At 39.2% G+C, this 23,764-nt stretch overlaps 1 protein-coding gene and 1 long non-coding RNA gene across 2 annotated transcripts in view; both read left to right on the forward strand.

Moving 5' to 3' along the window:
- The window catches only part of LOC126874861 (FK506-binding protein 5-like), a 169,682-nt gene that overhangs the window by 109,193 nt on the left and 36,725 nt on the right, over nt 1–23,764 (forward strand). The gene's annotated exons all lie outside the window — the stretch shown is intronic.
- LOC126874880 (uncharacterized) lies at nt 12,160–14,176 on the forward strand. The gene is made up of 3 exons (XR_007693081.1): nt 12,160–12,429; nt 12,688–13,030; nt 13,240–14,176. It is a non-coding gene; the product is annotated as an uncharacterized LOC126874880 (long non-coding RNA).

The following is a 23,764-nucleotide window of genomic DNA, read 5'->3' on the forward strand; positions in this document are numbered from 1 at the left end:
AGCAAATTGTGTCAATCTTTACGGCAGATAGCCGTGCTATCATTTCGTACGTCATACAAGTGGGTAATGGACTACCGGTTGGCCATTACGTCTGTCGTTTCTACTTAAGGCGACACGCCGGTCACGTGACGTGAGTTATGGGACACGCGAGCGAACTGCACGTGAATAGTTCGCGTGTTCACCGCTAGTCGATGGGGAAAAACATGATTGAGACAAATGACGCCTCCGAGGACATGCGTGAAGCCATTTTGTCTGTGGACCAAATTTAAGAGCATAGACTTTGATTTTCCGACTACACTGCTTTACGATATTTTAGAAGCGTTATGTAGTTCTTTTTCACTATAAAAACTGTAGTCTATAACAGTGGTAAGTTGGTTAAGTCAATATTATATTAAGATTTGAGATGCTGTGGATTGCGGAACTTTCGATAAGCATAATATGGAACAGCTTGTGGCCTTCTTCTTGTTCCTAGATCACCTTTCAGGGTTAGAAATTGGACGTTGTGTGTTGTACAATTTTGAGAAATTTGACGTTAGAACTTTTTCCTTTTTTTAGAAAATTGATAGATCGATTAGAGTCGAGGATCGAACGTTATGGATAATAGGTGCAAAAATTTGTCAAAGATCGCGATATTTACGAATACTTGTCTCCATTTTTAAACAACGTAGCTCTAGTATTCTTCCACTGAGCCCCTCGATTTTCTTATCTAGTCTTTTAAATACTTTCACCCCAGACCAAATTATAGGAGAAAGAAGAAAGAGAGAAACAGAAGAGAGGGGGGGGGGGGGGGGAAAGGATAAGGGAATACAAGTATAATATACACTACAGAAACATAGCCAAAGAGAAATTACCAAAGTACTTGGAAGGGAGGATGAAGTGGAAGGACAGAAGAGTACTGGCAAGATTCAAATGCGAAAACGAGATCAAAGCAAGGGAATACTGGAAAGAAGAGGGGGAAAAAGATGCAGACTATGCAGAAGGAAAGAAAAAGACCTAAGACATGTAATAGAAGAATGTGAAATAACGGGAGGACCAAAAGACACGGGAAAAACGCTAAACGAGACTGGAGGAGGTTCAGCTGAACTGAAAGCAATAATAGAGAAGAGAAGGACAAACGACAAGAAGGAGGCACAACAAGGAGGCTAAAGACCAAAGTTGCAATAGTTTTTAGTCGTTAGTTGATAATTTATAGGTCCTAATGCTTAGTTTTTAGAGGTAGAATAAGCAAGGTAGTGCAATAAAATAGAGTGCAAAAGAGGGCAGGTAAACATATAAGAAGAGAATTAGATGTAAGAGATGTAAAACCGAAAGTTCGTCCAAAGCCGAAAGACACGGACTAAACAATAATAAATAAATAATAAAATCAATACTTTCACCCTATAAAACATTTCGTTTTGTAGAAAATATATCGTTCAGAAAATATTTCACGTATTTACTCGAATTTGTTTACATAAGTTTAACGCAGAATTCGCAATTGTCGATAAATTGGCTCCGACCAATTGTTCTTTTTCGAAAGCAACAGAGATACTATATTTTTCGCTGGTGCGAATGAATCGAGTGTCACTGTTGCGAAGTAATGATCACAGGAAGAATCGACGAGAATAAACAAGTACACAAACGCTCCATGAAAAATCATCGTTTCTGCACGAGGGCGCGCTTCGGGACACACTTTGAAGTCTAGACAAGTGGAGGTGCGAGGGGAGTGGATGAAAGCTCGGTAAATAGCAATTAAAAAGCTGGCTGGGACGCTTCATTACGCATTCCTCATCGAGACACCTCTTCTATCGCATAAACGACTGCTTGTTTCTTTTGGAGAATAAATTTTTATATTTTGTATAGTTTTATATTTTACAATTTTATATTTTTTCCGATTCTTTTTTTCCATTTGTTACGCAATATTTTTTAAGTCCTATGTAATACCTTTCTATCGCGTAATTAAGAACTTACCGTGCTATACTATATTTTCTATGTTTTTTATTCTTCCGGTGTAATATGTTTTTATATTTTTCATAAAATATGCTTCTCACATGTGCAATATTTTTTATACTCGTTCCATTTTACAGTATTTTCTTTATTTCGTGGAGAACGTTTTTTTATATCCTTTGTATCTTTTCGTATTTTTTGTTGAGCATTTTTTACGTTTTATATATTTTTTATGTAACGTTGGTTACACGCTGGATTTTTTCAAAGAACATGTTTCACACTTCTCACGTTCATTTTAGAATTTGTATATGACATTAGGATAATATTTGATTTTTATTTCAGAATTTTTATCTCAGAGTAATAGAATTTCAGAAGGTTCTCCGATCTTTTCTTTTTTTCTAATCTTCCACGTGTTATCCGTTTCCTTAATTCGCGAATTGCTATATAATTTTGAGTAATTGAACTGTCCTTAATTTATTTTCCTTTTTTCCCCCTTTAACTTCGCACGTGTTGTCCATTCAGGAATAGTATCGACCGACGTTCCATCTGCGACTCGGCCGATAATCAACAGTAAATAAAAGCGAAAATAGCAAGTGCAGAAATTCTGCAGCCTGTCAAGGAGAACTCGTACGCTGAATCCAAGTGTAACCAACGAGTATGCAGTGAGAATCGCAAGCAAGTACACATATTGAAGTGACGAAACTTTCTCAAAGACTCTTACACATACGTTGCGTCAATTGAAAATTGAATGGAAAGATATAAAATATACAGGGTGGTTGGTAACTGGTGGTACAAGCGGAAAGGGGGTGATTCTACGCGAAAAAAGAAGTCGAAAATATAGAATACAAATTTTTCGTTCGAGGCTTTGTTTTCGAGAAAATCGACTTTGAATTTGGGCTCGGTACGCGTGCACTTTATCGCGTCTCGTTATAACGGATCTCACTGTAGATCGTTGTCTCGATGGAAAAATTTAAAAAAGAAAAAAAAAAATTTTTATTCTATATTTTCGACTTCTTTTTTCGCGTAGAATCACCCCCTTTCCGCTTGTGCCACCAGTTAACAACCACCCTGTATAAGGATGCGATAAAATGTCAGTCAATATCATACGAATCTCAATTTTCTGAGGTGTGCACGCATCTTTGATACTCACTGTACACGTGTGTGTATTGTCGCGCGTTTCTCTTGTAAATTCTCGCAAAAGACTGAATCGTTATAGAAGGCTTTTTCGAGAGAAAACTGGTGGAAAGCCGTTGGCGACGTAATTTCATAGTAAATTCGAGACTGTTTGTGGAAGAATAACTGTACGACTATTTCACGTGAGAATCGTGGAAAAATACGAACAGAGAAATTTTACTCCCTTTCCATTGATTATTTCTTTATTCTTACGTGACTGATCCCTTTTGTTAGAAAAGTTTAAAATTTATTTTTTCCTTTCGTAACGAATGATCCGCTCTTCGTTCGGTTATTCGTAAGCAAATGTAATGATAAATTTAAAGTCTAATTTTCTTAATGTATTTCGAATATATCGATTCAAATGTCTTGCGTTTGTTGGAAAGAAAATTCCTTGTGCGTGTAATTGCTAGCGATAGTTTAAACAATAGAGAATTAGTGTATTCATTTCACGGTGAAATGAATTAAATCGATGTCAGTCACGAATGACTATACGCATCGACTATCGGATTATTGGAAATTCTCAAGCTGTAATTGAATCCACCCTGTATGCGAACTAAACGAACGAGAGAGTGAGATTGATGATTAGTTTGCTTCTTATTGAGAACACGTGCTTGACTGATGCATTAATTGATGCACTATCGTTGCCATCCTATCTCGTTTTAGACGTTATTTATTCAACGAGTTACAATATATTCGCGTAATTGTGTTTAGCTGCTCCTTTGAAACGAGATTCTTCAAACTTTAACAAACTTCACCCAACATTCGCACTTTATCATGCTGATGATAATTACTTCTACATTGTCCCGGATAAATATATTTTCACTCGATAAAATTACGATATTTTGTCATATTTTGCAGCTTTCCTTGTCACATATGATTAATATTTTGTACAGTAAAATAATTTTGTAAAGTGTTATACTCACGATGATATTTGGAGTTTTTTAAAAGGATAAGAGCTTGATAAAGTAGGATAATAGTACTTTAAAAATGAAATAGAATCGCTCATTCGGATACGAGATACCCCATATAGCTCCACTTAAAACTATTTCGATTTGTAATTCGGTTCCCATAAGGTCCATGGTGTACTGGAAATACCAGTTGGTGGTCAAACTGTATTCGACCTAGTAATTCTTCGTTAAATTACGTGTAATTCGAGATAACAGAATAAAATTCTATGTAAATTTCCGATAATGGGAAATTACCTAAATTCTTTAAAAAAAACAGCAGTTACTTGAAAGCGTATAATTTGAAATAACAGTACGAAATTCTATAGAAATTTGTACTAACTAAAAATCCTAAAAATTATTTAAAAAGGTAAGTAACGTAATTTGACGGAACTATAATAACGGAACAACATAGATTCCATATTAAAGGATTATGATCATGTTATATTTATTTATGTCGTATTGTATTCATTTAAAAAAAATTCTGGCTAAATTAAAATAAATCGATGAAACGGTAAATTAAACCATTAACGTGGAAATTGCCGAGCTTTCTCCCCATTATTTTACGATGAGGTTCATCTCGGTGACCGTTGGACGTACGACCGTATGGAGCGATATTCAAACATGGATGAATATCGCAATAATGTTTGCAAATTGCCGCAATAGCACGCAATCGATTCGAGACGTCGGTGCGTTCAAGTGTGATAAAACAAGGTTGGCGTCGACACAGGGAATGTGGACGCAGAGAACGCGAAGCAATTACCGACAACAGCACGTTAAACATTTATTTTATATCGGACGATTACAAATTCACGTAATGGCAGATTGATTTTCTGCGAAGAAAGAAACGAACGATCATTACGCAACAAGAGGCTAGTTAAAATGTTACCGTGTCGTTATTACAATACGCGAAGTATAAAGTTGAATAAATCGTATTGTTAGCGAGGAAAATTTCGCTTCAATCTGAATAACGGAAATAAAACCATTCGCGTGTTCTCGATAGCCTTAACAATTTCGAGATATTCTGTTAGGCATACATAGGTATTGAAATTCAACGTGATTTCCTTTGTTCTCTATGTTTAAATCACAGTTATTGTAGTTTCTCAACTCTTTGTTCGTTTTAGTTGACAAAATAAATTGCTGAACAATTTGTGAAAATATTATTTTTTTGATTTTTCTTCCATTTATGTAACGATGATATATCTGTTTTGAAAGCTCTCGGAACTTGTAACTTTGACTAAGAACTAAGTCGTTAAATAATTTTAGACTTTTGGAATTTCGCTTTAACTCAAGTAATGAAGGTCTAAAAAATATCCATTGGATATGTAAAATTTGAAAATTTTGAAATACATGTTTGAGTAAATGAATATTCTAATTTAAAGGGGCCATGTGATAAAATTTAATTTAAAGGGACCCTGTGATTTTATTACATTAGTTACAAGTTTTCATTTTCTTAATACTTATATCAGTACTTTTGTCTGTATTTAAATGTTTTCAATTATTTTCTTGCGCTTTTTTCACACCATAGATTCACAAATATAGGACTAATTTAGTTGAAATTATCTGGATAAGGTGAATTTTCTTTTCTCTCTTTCTTATTCTTTCATTATCTTCAGATCTCTGTTCACACTGGTAATGGCGATTTTTCATCTCCCTTTTTCACCTTAAAAGTCGATGAGATTTTTCCCGGTTGCTCAGTGACTCCGGAAGTCTAGCAATAATGGGCCAAGCTACTTTCTTTCTTCCTTCTGCTGTACGTCATTACTGTTCTACCATTTGTAGGGCAATTTTTCTACACTCTCTGTTCGAATTCATCGCGATGATTCCTAAGAAAATTGTGCTTTTACGATCTAACAGAAGCAATAACGCGAAGGAGCTGAAAAAACTCCGTGCAATTAGGGGTTGCTATTCACTTGTATTTCTTTTTACTTTAAAAAGATAGCCGACGCTGTTATATATTTTGTATTCAATATATATTTTATATGTCGAACGTAAAATATATTTTGTTTGCTTAAAAAACTTTTTTGATTTCTTTCTACAATTTTATAATTTCAATATGAATATAAAATATTCAATTTTCGATTAAGATAAATGGAGAATTAGCAGAGTAAGATTTTTTCTTCCAAAACGGAGGATAAACTTTTTGTACCAATTTTCATATGTGCAAATTGTTTTATGTAAATTATCAGTAGAATGTCCTACGCCGCGCTCCTCAGTCTTCCATATAACACTCTAATCCTCTTTTATCTCAAAATACACTCAGCAGAATCTCGCAGTTTTCACTAAAATTCTATTCAAGGAATAGAGGAAAGCTTTCTCTTGAAAATGCACTCTGTTTCAAGTCGATACCTTAATCCATTCCCATGACACACTGTTTCAAACTTTATGAGAGCGACACGACGTTCCGTGTATGAATGGCTGACTAGATCCACCCAATCTACTTCTTCACATACGTTGCTACTAGCGACACTACAAACCCGCGACTATAAGTGATCACGTGACTAGCGTGAGGCAGGACAATGCGTGGGACGCAATTAGTCGCGCTATTAAAAAATTACAATTCTCTTTAAGCAACGATATCTCGAGAACGGAGCGTCGTATCGACGTGATTCAAAAAGCATTTTGAAAGGGAGACTTCGAGGTTTTTTATGTTTCAATGACGACACTTTGTGAAGTCACATATCCGAGATGCAGCATGGAAAAGAATTTCCAATTTTAGTGACTATTCAGCGTATCTGTCGCTTGTTAACGTTGCTTCAAATGAAAACTGTCGCTGGTATTTGACTAATAACGCGTGTTATTGGGTAACATTGAAAGTACAAAGGGATGGATATGACAGGCAGAAGCACCGCACAAGGTAGGTTAAAATGAATTATTGAGGAGTCGATGTAAATCAGTAAGTCCGTTTGATGCGCCGCTTTTTGATTTGATTACGGCACTAGCTTTAATGTCGGTCAAAGCATTATTAGCGAGAGAGCTACAATTTCCAGAACCACTTAGAAATAGTTCCCAAGCAATATGGCACCACTATACAATAAAATTCGAACGGAAATTTCTTTATAAATATAGCACATTGAAGTTCGCTTTACAGATGTTCATAAAATCTTTCAATCTCTTAATAAAGAACATATTTTTTTCTGGAAAACCAACTTTTTACAACAAACAAATTTTTTACAAACTCGTCGGAATAAATTTGTTTTATACTTGTGAAAAAAAAAAGATTCATATTACCCGTTACTAGTAGTGAAATATTCACGATATTTTATGTATTTTGTTGTTAGTAATCGACAAAGAGAAAACATATTTTTCCAAAAAAAACATTAGGTTCTCAAAAGCGTAATTACGAAAAAAGGAATTTTTACGAAATAATTCTGCCAATTCGAAACATTTCAGCCGCCTAATCATAGTCCTGGTCCCAGATGCTATTCGGCTAATGCATAATCGTTAGTGAATCGTACAATTGAGACAACGAGGCCTGCATTCGGTGAAACGGATGCTCCAAAGAGACGGTCAAGGGTCGATATAGGAACGAACGCTTGCGCGGTTTGCTTTTCGTCCTCTGTGCCATACTAATATCGCGAGTTATCACCCGTTAACGGAGAACCACATTCGAAACGCGTTCGATCGATGCTACCAATTCGTTCCGATGCGTTTTGCCCGCTCTTGGATTTATTACCGCCTGAAGGATTGGTCGCGTTACAGATTGAACTAGATTTTCGAGTTCTTAGCGTGGAACGATCGATGGAAGTAGAAATGGGATCTGTGGAATCCGTAAGTAGATAGGAGTTTTAGCAATGGAAGCGAAGAGTTGAGATGGATGAATATGCCATTTGTTGACGAAATTTGATTATTTAAGAAATTTTTACTTGTTCAACTTTTTTCCATAATAATGTGAACCAGAGTTTAATAGAATATTTTTAATGAAATTAAATTTAAAAATCCTGATGATTAAAGGACAGATGTGAACAGAATCCTTTTTTTTTTTTTTAGGATAATACAAATGAATTTTTCATCCTATTGAATTGAAACTCGAATTAAAAATCTTCGAAATAAGTTTCGTATAATACTTTTTAATTGTAGCCTACTTAAGTAAAATCCAAAAATCTTCAACGATTCTTTTTTAACGCTAATGTGCACGAGCTGGTAACCAAAATAAGGTAAAAGCCAGTCAACAAAATAATCTGGCCATTCGGTTCGTTACTTCGTTCGTTCGTTGTAACATAAATTCCATTTGCATCCATCAAAACACACGTCCAAGTCAATCCCCAATTTCCCATCAAAAAGGTAAAGATTCCCAGAAAAGTTCATAGAGCTTTCAGGTCTATCGAAATGAAAGTAAATCATTAGGTTATGGATCTGATCAAACATTGCGTTCTCTGACGATTCTCTCCCATCTGTCCTGCAAACGACCTGCCTATCGTTCAAACGGGACAGTTTGGTTGACATCTTCCTCTACCTGCTGTGCAAATTTGCGAAACTCCCATACCGAGATAACGGTAAATAGAACGTCGTCGTAGCCTCAGGACGAAATAATCTCCACTGTGATTAGCGAAATTACTTGAGCAGATAGTCGAGAAGCGGGAATTGAAGAGCTTCTCCTTGGTCATTTCCTTTGAGGGATCATCGAGGGTCCAGAGAGAACGATAAACAGATTCGCGAACGGTCTGCTAATTGATTAATTCCGGTTGATTCTCGGTAAACCTTCGTTGTAGGTTACATTGCATCAAACTTGCAGAATAAGTCGAGAATAAAAGTGGACTTAGGTTTGAGGCAGTTGTACGATGTTTGATGGTGTTTGATTGGTAAATTTGTGTTTGCAAGTTTCTAGGATCAGTTGGAACTCAAGTTCTGGATGTAAACTGAGAGAAAAGATCAGTTGAAAAGGATAGGTAGAGTTTAGGCGAGGACTAAGGGATGAGAAGAAAAATTAGTTTGGAACAGTTGCACGATGTTTGACATTTTCAAACGAACATTTTCGTACCTCAAAACGATCTGAATCAAGTAACTGGTTGATGATAAAGGAAAATATAAAGTGTGCAGCTACTTTATCGCGTTTGAGAGTGTTTGTATATAACAAATAAATACGACTATACAAATCTGAAAAATTCATTAGATAGAGACGATAAGGAACTGTTTTGGAACTGTTTTCTACATAAATTTGTATGTTTGAATTGCTTAATCGAGTTAAAATTAATTCCAAATCAGACAAAATTTGTAAGTTAATGGCAAAAATGAAATATTGTGTATGAAATTACAAATGTTGTTTTGCAAGTTTCGTGACACTCAGGTGCACGTACTCGACTAGCTGCGTTTGAGACAATTTAGTAGTTTGCACCAACAAAGACGTGGCACAAACATCACTTGGATACTAGAGAAGAAGGTGCGGTGAGACTCTGGGTCCGAGTTAATTTAACTTTGCTCCATGACAATTCTTCGGCTAGGTTAATGGAACGAAAACGTTCCGACACGGAACAAGAACAAATTTTAATATTATTACTCTACAACCTGACTGGCTATTAAACCCACTTTCTAAGTTAAACACTGCTGCAAGAACGCCCTTATTGACGGGACGTTTGAAAACTGCTGTCTGTTCAATCAGTAGACTCAACTTGTTATAGTCAGACAAACTGTATATCGCAGAATCAAGTTGACGTATTAAGATTTGTTAAATTAGTTTCGTTCAAAGGGAATTTCTTCGTTGCGTTAAAAAGTAAATAATCGAGGTTTATTAATCTTCAAAAATTGATCATGCTCGTAAGAACGACACAACCTTTTTCCCATTTTCCCCTTCTAAGAGGACTTTTAAATTTTCCCACAACCAGAATTCGAGCATAGTAGTGAATTAATAAATAAAATAATCTACCAAATGATCAACCCTCTAATCTAATCTTACTTTTTATTCTCAGCTTATTCTTTAATTTTACAACGACTCTAAAATTCTCGGCAAGAAACAATTTACAGTCTTCGATCGAAAAAATTCCACAGTTCGAACAAAATCAGCCCTCGCTTAAACAAGTAAAGTCTTCTTGCCCGTAAACGATTTTCCAGCGATGAAATCGCAAAAAAGGGCCATTGTATCCCGACAAGATTGAGGAAAATCGGTTTGAGGATGTTCATAGATCACGTTCGCCTCTATTTCATCCTCGTGTACCGTGAGAAGAGATAACTGAACGAGGAAATAGGTGGGAAACTTTTGTCTCTTTTAAACAGCGATGCTCTCTGTCCTGAATTACGGACAGATCTCGGCTTGGAATCCGACTGATGGAATTTATCCCACCCGCCCTTCACTCGGCGAATTCCTTTCACCGATCTTTTCTTTTATCGCGAGATAATACGTTCTCTTTGCCAGGGAAACTTGTCAGCTTCCTGACATCGGTAGTCTAAAGTTCGTCTAAATTTAATCGTCGTTAAAATTCATCAGCTATAACGTTCGGAATTTCAAAGAATCCCAAGTAGAAAGCAATTTCATCGGTCGCGACGCGTATAAAAAATTCCATAATCTCTGTGACAGTAGTAGAACGTGGTCGATATCTACTATAATTTGAACGATAATCGGATTTGAATGAGAAATTATTAAGAAAATATTTAAAAAAAAAGATTTGATTTAAACTGTAAAGTGAATCTGAATGATGGATGAATTTGAAGGACGATAGAATTTTTAGCGAACGTAAATTATTAGAAAAACGATGGAATTTGAAGGAACCTGTTTAACCATCTGATGGTATTAACGATAATAATTGAAAAAACGATCGAGTATGAATTATAGATGAATTTCAATGATAATTGTTTCCATTCGATAGAAACAATCTGATCTATGCAGAAAATAGGCCACTGCCGATCGGCGTAATATTCGACCGTAGCCAGTGATTCGCCCGCAGCGTAATAATTTTCACGGCCTCGAGGCTTGGCCACGTGTGCAGTTGCACGGTACATCTGACGAGATTTAATCAGCGTACAACGCCACGTAAATAACTTATCGCTGGTAACAATAATGAATTTTCGACAGTTTCATCGTCCGTGGATAGCAACGTCGATCGAACATAGTGGACACGGATGAGCTTCCACCATCAAATCGAGATTACTCGTTTCGTTCTCGTACTGCAATTTCGAATTTGATAGTTAGCTGTGTAATTGGATTTTAACGTACGAATCTATTACATACAAGTACCTGTAATCGCCATCGGTTTAAAAATTATTGTACAATTATTAAGATATAATTTAAAAAAATAGTTATCGATAGAGCTATTTTTCTGGCACTCTGTACATTGAAATTACTATAATTCCCAATTTTTACATTTTTCGCCTCCTACAAATAAATTACTTGTACACGTTGTGTTACGATTATATTGCTCGCTTGAAAATTCGCGTATTTCAAATTCTTGCAATTTCGCAGTTTCCATTAGGTTGGCAACTAAGCGATTGCGGGTTTTGCCATTAGGTGGCATTGAGAAAATCCGCAATCACTTAGTTGCCAGTGTAATATATTTCAAAGAACAACGATCGTGTTCCTCGCCTTTTACGTAGGCGTATTTTCGCTTCGACGTTACAAAACTTCCCCAACCCCCCAATTTATCAAGCGACCAACTTTCCCCCTTTTTTAAACCTATCATTTATATAAATAAGGTTCTTTGCAACAAAGCTTCCGTTAACCTTGCCAATAATCCACCACGACGTTCAAATTTTTTACAAATTTCTTCCCATCTCCTCGCTTACCTCTAAAATGAATTTCTCCTCTCAGACAACCCATCGCAGACTGCGTAATCGCTGAGACGAAAGAACGCGATCGATCTACTCTAAATAATAGCTCAAACAGTAGCGAATCCTCTGCTATATCCGAAAACAATCTAAGAAACGCAAACAATTTAGTGAGAGGGAACCAGCTGGAGGGTGAACTTCAGACGATTGTTCGTTGCGTATAGAAGAGGGTGCAATAGACGGGGGGGGGGGGGGGGGGGGGGGGGGATAAAAACGATCGAAACGCAAGTATCCAAATAGTCGGTGAACGGAGCAAAGGTATCCATTAGCGGACTACAGAAGCCCTTGGTGGGAGCGCGGGGAACAAAGGGGCGATGGGGATGGCGAGGCAGTGTAACCGCAGCAGTTGCAGGGCTAAAAGCAACAGGCAGCCAATCAATAACCGCCCTTCTGCCTGGGCTGCGACTTTACCAACTTCGCAACGCGACATTGTACCTGCGATGATCGCCACCGTTCGAGCAATCCATGGCGTCCTCGAGAATTTTTAAAGGAACTGGAATCTTTCTGGTGAAGTTGAACGAGGAATTTTTAGGGGAACAGCGGGGGAAAAGTTTAAAATTTGAAAGAATCTTTGGTAATTGATCAAAGAAGAGGAAATATTACACGGTGGACGACGATTTTTATTAAGACAGTGGTAGGGAGGATTGTTCAAGTTGGGTGAATCTGTTGGAATTTGTGTGGAACAGGTTCTCACAGTTTTTATTTATTTTCATAGAACGTCATAAATTGATATAACATTTTCGCAGAAATGTCCAATTTCCGATCATTTTTGCTAAACCATGTAAGAACGCGTATTTATTCGCCTGCATTTCATATTTTTCCACCCATTTATCGTTTCAATTTGCTCGCTACGAATCGTACTCCTTAATCGTCCGTACTCCGCTTCTAAAAGTTGCAGTGGCCTCGAGGAGGGCAAAAGGAACAAACGATTAAGAAAGTTGTTTAAACCGAGCCATGAGGGGCGCAGGGTACGGCGAATTGGAGTTGCACCGTTTCGACTAAAGCGCGATTGGGACTCGATGACACGGCCGGCGTGCTATCGATTTTAGGTTATGTCCAATGAAACGCGTCCAATATAAATTCTCACGATAGCGCGCCACTCGAAACAGCCTCCGTGACGCTGCTAGTCAACTGGCAGATATTTATAGAGAAACAACTGTGAGAAGAAGTTGAGAATGTTGAGGCTTAATCGCAGTGAAATATAAGCAGAAAAACAAATTTTAATATATAACAAGGTAAAAACATTACGACTTATTTCATGTTTTTGTTAGAACCATCAAATAGGTTAAGGTCATTTATGTCTTTAAAATGATTCATAAAATCGGTAATTTCGTAGAATTTTATTTGAATGAATTATTGTTGTATGTAACAAATAGCGAGTAAAGGAGGCTCGTAGTCAAGATTTCATCGAATCTACAGGATTTTATAATAATTTTCATTTTAGACGATCCAGGAATTGCTGCAAACTATTGCAACCACCGCTACGTTCATAAATGGGTCAAATTTTGTAATTGGTGAATAAATCAAATAAAATCCTGAAGCACAAATAATCTCACCACTTTCAGTTGGGGAAGCATCTAAACTGATAAATCAAAATGCTATCCGTAATTACTGCGTTAGTTATAACGCCAGGGAATTTCAGATAATGTGTTCGCATTAAATCCCTCCACTCGAAAATAGCTGAATGAATTTCGTTCAATTATCAGGGGAAGCTAGAAACGCGCGTGCCATTACGGAAATTGTTAAACTTTCCACTCGGATACTCTGCGACTGCAAATTGCTTATCTCTTTGTTACGGAAGGGTGGGAACGCGCTTGATGATACTGACGAAGGCTAGTGACCATTGCGTAAAACGCGATAAAACACGTCTGAGGAAATGATATCGTTAAAATAAATGTAAATAAACTTGGAATTATAATTGTAATTTACGGCAATATTACATGTGTGGTTACACTTAATCGCGTGGATGATATTATCACAAATTGTGATTGTATCGAGACGTAAATTGAATCGATATATGTCTCGACATTTTTAATATTTGAAGTTGTAAGGAATGGGAATAAGCGATGCAATTCCACGGCCTAACCACACACACGCATAATGTGTGTTCATTAATTAGTAAGAAAGTTTGTTCTTTTTCTTAATCTGAAGGATAAATAAGAGAATTAATGAGTTATGTTTGACCGATGACAGATAATCTAAAAAGCGTCGATAAAGCTCAAATTGTCTGATAGTAAAACAGATTTCCGATTTATCGTCAATAGAATGCTACTTTATGTGGAATCTACAATATCGACTAGTCAGTAAGGAAGAACGTTACAAATTTTCACAAAGAATTTTAGAATTTACCAACAGCGCAGCAAAAGTCATTTTTCAAGCAAAATAATTCATCTTTGGCCTATAGTTCAATATATTGTTCGGTTAATAATTGACTATCTGATATAGTAGTTACGACCAATGGAAGCTTTACGAGTCGTAAAAGTTGCGAAAGTTTGTTTCCTTATAAAATTAGAAATAGCGTCTTAATGCAATATTGTAGAATCTTTTGACGCCATATTGCTGCACACTACACCGCGTATATTAGATTGGCGAACTTTGTTGAGTTTGTTCGAACTCCTTATAATCGCAAAAAACAAGTTAAATATCACTAGGTATGATTACATCTGAAGTTGTACGACCCTAGTCCAATGGAAATGGAAAAATTCCCTAGCGGGGACAACAAATTCTCTAAATCAATATTGAACAATCCTCTGTACAATCAGAGGAACTGAGATTAAATATCAAATAAAATCCGCGTTAAACTATTATTTGATTTCAAGTTGAAGTACCAGGATTCGATAGAATCTAAAATTCCCTAATGTGCATAGGGAAGTTTCTAAATTAGGCAAGCGCCAAGTTGGTATAATCATACGAAATTGAGGTTAAATATCAGCTAGAAATCCGTTGGAATCTCAGTTGGAATCCGTTGAGATCGGTAAGTACACGTCTGTAAAAATAGCGAGACATTCGAAAGAGTCAAAGTTCAGGGGCGAATGTCAAGAACAATACACTTCTGAACCTAGTCACGTGTGCTTGAAAATCAATACACCGCTGAACTTGGTCGTGCATGCTTGAAAATCGATACGCCGCTGAATTTAATCGCGCACGCTTGGAAAACGATACACCGCTGGACATAGTGCGTAAGAGTGCAAATCAGTACACCGCTAGACTTAGCGGAAGGCAACCGTTTCCCAATTGACTATACGTATAGAGCCATGAAGGCCAAGGTGGTAGTGCAACCAATCAAAGCGCAGAAACCTAAAACAGTAACAGACGCGACAGTTGCAAGCCCAGTGTTAGGCCGGGTGACAAGCAAGAAGCGAGCTAACGGGGAGAAAAACGAGGAAAAGGAAGAAGAGCGGCCAATTCTCGAAATAAGGGAACAGGCTAGCGAAATAGAGAAGAGCGTACTGGCGTTCTGCATGGACCCAAACAAAAAAGTTAACAAAGAGCAAACGACAACGATCATGAGACACTTCAAGGACATGCGATATCTGCTGGGGGAGCTTCTGCTTTATAACGGCTTTCTCACAGGAAAGTTAGAGCATGGCTCAGACGAAACAAAGAATCAAGGGTGCGCGATATACTGTGCGCAGTGAGCAAGTCGCTGCAAGCCAGCAAACGACGTGAGACAGTTGTTGACTTGCAAGGTCGCTCAGACGGCGGTAAAACTACCGAAAGATGTGGTTATAATCCGGCCTGAAGCAGAGGATGGGGAGATAAAAACGAGTGAAGAAGCACGGGATGCGGTGTTTACACTTGTAAACTCGTAACTCGAGCCGTTAGAAAAATCAACAGCAACGGTCTAATGGTAGAAACGACGAAGCCGGAAGAGTTTAAAGTGTTTACAGAAAATGAGAAGCTGGGACAGCATCCCACACAAGCGCATGCTCCTGATGATAATATTTGACATCCCAAGGGACATGATGGAGAAGGAGATACTAGCCTGTATCATGAAGCAGAACCAGGACAGGCTGAAAGAAGAAGACGCGGCAGAAATGAAGTTCTGTTTCGATGGGGCGCAAGCACAACGAGGAAATCAACTGGGTAATTGAGATACATCCCCAGGTAAGTGAAAAATTGTTGACAGGTAAATTATTCATTTCTTAAAATGCATGCAAAATCCAGGAATATATAGCAATTAGTCGCTATTACAAATATCAAGGGTACGAACACATGGCAAAGTACTGCCGCATGAACTATGAAATCTGTGTGCACGGCACGAAGAAATCATGTTAAGAGCCTGCGACGCGGCCATTCCGAAGAAGAAATGGCACAATAGATCCGTATCATGGTGGATGGAGGAGATCACACGAGAAAATAGAGACACCTACCGGGCAAGAAGGAGAAAGTACCAGAGGGCTAAGGGCCCTGCAACGAGGGAACAAGAAAAGCTGCTGTACCGGCAAATCAGGTAGGAATGCACGAAAATGGCGACGAAGGCGAAGATCCAGAGATGGCGGGAAATCGTAACCGAAAAAGGAAACAAAAAGCTCTGGGGCATTGTCTACAAAACGGTGACGGGTAAACTCAGGAGAGAAGAGACGATATTCACATTGCGAACGCCACAAGGGGATATATCTCCAACTGGCGATCCACAGCAGCGGCGATGCTATCGGCCCTCATACCCGACGAACACCTTGTAGTATAATTTCTAACTCGAGGTATGGCGCGGTCGACCAAAAGGTCGGCCCCTGGAACGCACACATTACTTGCTAGCAGGTTGATGACTGACCGTATAATAGATCGATACCAAGCCGTAACTTCATTGCAGACACATCGGCTAACCTATTCGACGAGTCTGCTGAAAGCTTTCTGCTGATCACGGATTCGTTTGAAGCCAACTGTGACGCTCCTTCGACCAATGTCCGCAAGTTTTTTCAACATGATCAGTGGATCTAGAGGATTAAACGAACTCGCTGACTTTTGGTGGCCAAGATAGTAAGCGTGTAGTGCCATAGATAATTACTATAATATAATAGAAAATCATTCTATGAATAATAGATACTTATTCTAGGAACGACAATTAGTATGGATAGTCATTTTAAAGATAATTGTTATTACGTATTGTTGTGAATAATTACTATTATTATAAATAATTATTATTAGGAATTATATGGATACACACAATTAGTTTCGTGGCAGTAAGAGGATTTACTGTCCATCTACTAAAAGCATTAAGCTTTCACAATGAATAATGGGGACCATACGAAGTATCGCAGACTACAACTCGAACAATCGCTGAAACTATTAGGACTATTGAAGCTATCAGCCTTCCATGAAGATTTGTAGGCCAATAAAGCTACTCAGATGTTCTACAAGTATCTTACAGCTACTAGAATTAATACGTAATCTCGTAGAAACTTCTCAAGTATTGACTAAATAATAATTTTTTTTCAACTCACGTGTGCTGCTTCGTCAGCTACTTCACGCAGGATATACATATAGAGTGGCAGAGAAAATTGATGAAATTGTCTAAGGTGAGCATCAATTGAATACTTTGACACAAGGATTAAAAAAAAACTTATTTAACTAGAGTTAACCATTTCGTCATGTGAACTCGTTGTTCATATGCTCAGCTATCAGATCCAACGTAGAAACAAGCTTACGGAAAGTTCACTGGAATTAGTTCGCACGACCATATTAAATGTTTAATCAACGATCATTCTCTATCGTTCATACTCTATTCGCTATTACAATAACCGTTAATTACACGCCACTGGCCAACTAGACTACTTGCGCAATGAATTGCCAATTCATTAAACATCGAAGTAAATCCTATACGTCCTATAGAACACGTCCTATAGAACAGTACCCATGGCAAATAATATTGAAAGGCTGCCAGGTGACATTTGACATGTTGCTGTATGATAATCGCATTGACAAATAAATAGCGATTAATTCGAATTAGGGGATTATTAGAATGAATAGTTGCACGTGATTTGTCACTTTGATTGCTGTACTTGGGAGGGACTGTTGACGACTGTTTGGTGCTTCTATGAAATTACATAAGTATGTGTGTGTGTGTGTGTGTGTGTGTGTGTCGAATCTGTTGGAGTTTGTTGATTAGGGATTCTAGCTTTTCTAGAAACTGCTTCAAGGGTATTCTAGGAAAAAATCGAAGAATTTTATCGGTACGTTTGATATGTCTTTATGAATCGAAAGAACCATGTACATTAGGAGTCCTGATTCGTTCATTTTTGAGACATTTATTTATTTTATAGTTTTATCATTGTTTTATCGGTGAAGAAGCCTATCATACTCATGTCATAAGCCTAGCTTACTTTTGTATCATTTCATCCGTTCACCTTTGATTTACGATTACAATACAAGTATTGATACATTAATTTATTTTTTTAGCAAATGACGGGCACAAGTCCTATGGTTCAAGGGAACAGAGGAATTGCAATAACGAATAATAGGTGTTTGCAAAACATTCTGTTTATAAGCTTCATTAATTAATAGGAATCTTTCTTAATCTGGAGGATAAACAAGAGAATTGAGAACATTTTGAATATTTTGAACGACTTGAATTAATTGGCAGGAATGTATATTGTCTTTCTGAATAAGTATATTAAGTATAAGTAAGAGTATAAGTAACTGTACACATGCAAACTCACCTTATTTAACTGCATGCACAAAAAGTACACGTTACTCGACTTACCTGAAAGTAAGAAGAAATAGAAACGTTAATGAGTTATGTTTTACCGCAGACAGGTAATGTAAAAAATATCGATAGAGTTCAAATTGGCTGATGGTAAAACAGGTTTCTGATTTATCGTCAATAGAAAGCTACTTTATGCAAAATCTACAATATCGACTAGTCAGTAAGGAAGAACGTTACAAATTTTCACGAAGAATCTACAATATCGACTAGTCAGTAAGGAAGAACGTTACAAATTTTCACGAAGAATTGTAGAATTTACCAACAGCGCAGCAGAAGTAATTTTTCACATAAAATGATGGGGAAATTTGAATTTCTTCGTATCTTATCATTTTATTTCTTTTCAGATATGTTTTATTTCGTCTGTCAACCATTTCTCCAAATTTCTCCCATTATAAGCCATGTCAAGGAATCCCACCCAAAGATTACAGATGGAGTGAACGATTAAACTAACACTAAAAAATCAAAACATCGAATCATCGTAAATTACTGAATATCGATGGAATGATTTTGAAGGGCTCTCGACGTATACATCGAGAAGTTTTAATAGCAGTATAATTCAAACATTATATGTCAAAATTTTAAGTCCATTAATTGATTTGTAGGGTACGCGATCTGCTTTTCATTATTAACCATTTCGCTTCGAGCGCCGCTTATAGGCGGCATCCGCGAGATGACCTGTGGGTACGAGCGTCGCATATAGACGGCGACCACGTGACGACTATTAATTATTATCAAACTATTATTTGATTTCAAGTTGAAGTACCAGGATTCGATAGAATCTAAAATTCCCTAATGTGTATAGGAAAGTTTCTAAATTAGGCAAGCACCAAATTGGTACGATCATACGAAATTGAGATCAAATGTCAACTGGAAATCCGTTGAAATCAGATCGATAAGTACTCTTCTGTAAAAATAGCGATACATTCGAAAAAGTCGAATAAAGAGAGGAAACCATTTTGATGGCAGAGTCGATCTGACAAAAGGTCATCGCGGGATTTTGGTGCGATACGAAAGGCGTCCCCTGCGATCAATTTTTAACCGAGCGTTTACGATACACCTGTGTTTACACGCTCACGTGCTAGCAACCTGAACCTAGTCACGTGTGCTTGAAAATCAATACGCCGCTGAACTTGGTCGTGTGTGCTTGAAAATCGATACGCCGCTGAACTTCGGCAACGCGAAATTGCTTCTACTTACGCAGCGGAGAGGACCGTCCAGGGAATATGTCTACGAAGTCGCTTTAGCGAGAGCGAAGTTAACTTTATTGTTCACCTTAGAAAATAACCTTGTTCCAGGTTCTAATGCATGGGCCCCAAAGATGCTGGTGTGGCATTGCACTCTTCACGCCCACCAGTGCCAAGTGCCAACTCCTCCTCCACGTCGGTGGGTCCTGGTAAACGCTGGCTTGACAGTGGCTAACGGAGCAATGGCTATCCTAAACACCCTTCCTCTGTCCTGTTCCCATATCACAATCCTTTCCTTGAACTGTGACTAGTGGTTCCGGAAGAAAATGCTGACTGTACAAGGATGGTGACGTGACTTAAAACCCCACGCTTCCCGAGAAAAAAAGCAGGGTATCATCGTGGCATAAAACACCAGGGGGTCGTCGCGGGTTAATATTCCGCCGGACCTACGTCAACAGCTCTGGCTCTGAAAGGGACATGATTTGGTCTCGGCCGCGAGGCTGGGAGGGGCATTTTACTAAGGAGCCCGGTGTCATGACTTTTCCCTTCTTTCTCCTACTTTTCCCCTTTCCCTTACCACCCAACTTCCAATCCCTCAGGGGGCTGCGGACTCGTTGGCGAGTCGCAGTACGGGAATGCGATCCCGAGGAACCCTAGCCCAAATACCGTATTCCATTGGTCATGTCTCAATGGACCGGGGGTCTTGCCTTCATTGGCCGGACCGTGAGGATGATAACCTCTATAAAAAATCCCTAACTCTAAGCAGAGGTGCGCGGCGATGGGGTACCTCGCAGTCGAGGGCACTGCGAGGTGGCTGATGGGTGCGTCAGTCATTAGCGGCCAACCCCGAGGTACCTGGCGACCCCCCGGTGGTATTAGCCCTCTGCCGGTAAGCGGCTCTGCTGGTGGTGACATCCTTTCCGCAAGACTTTTAGTGGCCCCCAGAAGCTTCGGTAGATGAGGGCCGTACGGACCAGATGATACGCACTCCAATGAAACGAAGAAACAAAAGGAAGAGGAAGGAGAAAGTGAGGAGAGGAAGGGAGGAAGAGAGGAGAGTAAGTGAGGAAGAGAGGAGAGTAAGTGAGGAAGAGAGGAGAGTAAGTGAGGAAGAGAGGAAAGTAAGTGAGGAAGAGAGGAGAGTAAGTGAGGAAGAGAGGAGAGGATGGGAGGAAGAGGAGTCGGCTCCTGAGCCTGTGTGGACAAGCGTTGAACATATAAAGAATCTGCAAACCGAGGAGACGACGGACGATGAAGAATGGAGTCTCGTCGGGTCTCCCGAAGTTTCCGATCTCACGCAGAAGCTGAGCAAGTTGCCTTTTTTGTACGTACAAGCAGAGGTGATCCGGAGGGCGGGAGGAATCAACATGTTGGCCGACACATGTAGCGACCTCACGAATGAGGAGGCTGAAACACTCAGAGAGTCGGCGAGAAAAATCATCGCGTACACTGTTGAAATGACAATAAGGGCACTTCCCATAATCTCGATGGAAAGACGGATAGAGATACTGGAGGCAGAGAACAAGGCACTCCAAAAGCAGCTGGCCGAACCTACGGTCATGGATGTGGACAGTAATGCAAGGCGTCTGGACGAGTTGGAGCGAAAGTTGGATGTGTACCAGTCGCTAATAAGGGAAACAGATGAGTACTACGAAGGGCTGGAAAAGGTGGTCTCCTCTGCTCCGATTGCAGAACGGACAGAGACTGAAGTTTCAGACCCCCAAGTGTCCAGGGAAGTCCCTGAAGAAGGGGAAGCGACTGCCATGGATTGCCAGTCCGCAGGAAAAAAGGCAGCAAAGAAGAAGAACAAGAAGAAAGCGGAGAAAAGACAATCGAAGAAGATAACTCCGGGAATAGAGGAGAAGAGTTCGATGGAAGCTCCGGAGCAAAGTTCAGAGGACAAGAAAACAAGGAATAGGAAACTGGCTCTTCCACGCCGCCCGCGAACATCGGCGGTAACCATAACGATCAAGAAAGGAATAGCTAAATCTTACGCGGAAGTGCTGGCCACGGCCAGGGACAACATCCACCTGACTGAGGTCGGCATCGAGTCGATAAAGATGAGGAAGGCAATAACCGGAGGGGTCATATTGGAGGTGCCAAAGGACCAAAAGAGGGAGAAGGCCAGCGCACTCGCAACACAGCTGACCAAGGTCCTTGACCCGAACTTGATCCGAGTGGCGGCACCCTACCGGACTGCGGAAGCAAAGGTGGTCAAGATAGACATCTCGGCCACCATAGACGAGATAAGGGAGACCTTGGCACAGAAAGGAGGATGCAAGGTGGAGGACATCCAGCTGGGAAAACTTCGCACCTCCAAAGACGGTCTCGGGTCCGTGTGGACGCGATGCCCAATAGATGCAATGAGGAAGCTGGTCCAGGCGGGTAAAATAACCATCGGATGGTCAGTAGCAAAGATCGAGACCTTCGAACGAAGACCTCTGCAATGTTTTAGATGCCTGGAGATAGGGCACGTGAAGAAAACGTGCACCTCGAAAGAAAACAGGGAGCACCTATGCTATAGGTGCGGCATCTCCGGACACCTAGCCAAAGAATGCACCGCAATAAACCCAAAATGTCCTCTCTGCAAGGCGCTTGGGGCACCGACAGATCATAGGATGGGGGGACCGTCTTGTATCTCTTCGAAGAAAGGAATGAAAGCAGCCACTCGCAAACCAGAGAAGACCGTAGAAACCTTTCGTCTAGGAAAATGGAAACCAAATGCGCTTTCTGCAAACTAATCTAGGACGGTCGAGACGGGCGCAAGGCTTGCTTTTCCAGACCATCCGGGAGAGCACCTCCTCCCTTGAAGTTCCAGGGGTCGGCACTTAGACGGAAATATAAAAGACGTTCGGGGGGTCGCCGAGAAAGAGTCGTGGGACCAGTGGCGATTTCAGCTGATCAGGAAGGAGCAATGATCTCCTCTAGCTCCACAGTTAGTCGATAGGATCGATAGAATTGGCTCGACGAAAGTACGCGGGGAGGGGGGGGGGCATTCCTTCCAAACGCATAGGTAGATCATCGTGGATTTCTTCACATATAAAAAAAAAAGTTTGAGTTACACGTGAATTAGGTTGGAATAATTATACTTAATTTTCTTTAATATTTACTTTCTAACATTATACTTAATTTTGAAATTAATTTTCTTGTTAGATTCGTTTAAAATAATTCATTTTTCATTTTAGAGTAATAATAAAGCCCACCGATTATTGTAAACCTTCCTCAGCATGATATAATCCATAATCCCACGACTGTACTGCATAAAGATTAAAAACATCCAAAATGAACCTGTATTATCAGTATATTAATTTTCCTTTAACAATTCCCAAGAATAACACCGATAATTCGAGGAAAGTTTGCGCGATAGCCTGCGGACAACGTAGAAGAAAACTTAGGCTAGTCTCGCGAGGTTAGGCTGGCATTTCAGTTTCGATTTCGGCCCAGTCAACGCATTGAATATTCGTTCTAGCTTCGTGCTGCGTTATCCACCATCTCATCGTTGGTGTTAACGACCCATCCAGGTTTCCACGTGGAAAGTGGCTTAACGCAGTGAGCTGGATAAATAATTGATTTTCATCGTCGTTCTCCAACTCCAAATTCAACCCAGACCTGTTTCATACTCTTATACTGTACGTTTAATGGAAGCTGATTGTATCGTTGCCCTATGTATCCGCTGCAGTTATCGAGTTTTGATCGGTTGACCTGCGGTCTCGGGTTCCACTTCAAATTTTATACCGTAATTGCCTTTCACACGATGAACAAGAATTCTAAGCGTGTTCGATAGCTTCTGGCATTGGGAACTGAATTAGGAAAATAGTTTGTTTGACTAGCGTTCGTGCTTTAAAGTAAAATTGAAAAATATGTGGAATAAGCGGCTAAGTAGAATAGGGTCGTTGTGGCCAGACATACGTGAAACACGGTCTTCTGAGCAATGAATATTGTCCATTTTGAAAATATTAACTTGTTGAAGAGTGTATTACATTAGACGTGGTATTTCATAGAAATATTAATTTTACCTATGAAAAATAAAAAATCAACCCTTTAGGCGTTCTATATATGTAATAAGAGTTACTACACTA

The sequence above is a fragment of the Bombus huntii genome, chromosome 16 (assembly GCF_024542735.1).
Source record: "Bombus huntii isolate Logan2020A chromosome 16, iyBomHunt1.1, whole genome shotgun sequence".
In the NCBI taxonomy this organism is placed as follows: domain Eukaryota; kingdom Metazoa; phylum Arthropoda; class Insecta; order Hymenoptera; family Apidae; genus Bombus; species Bombus huntii.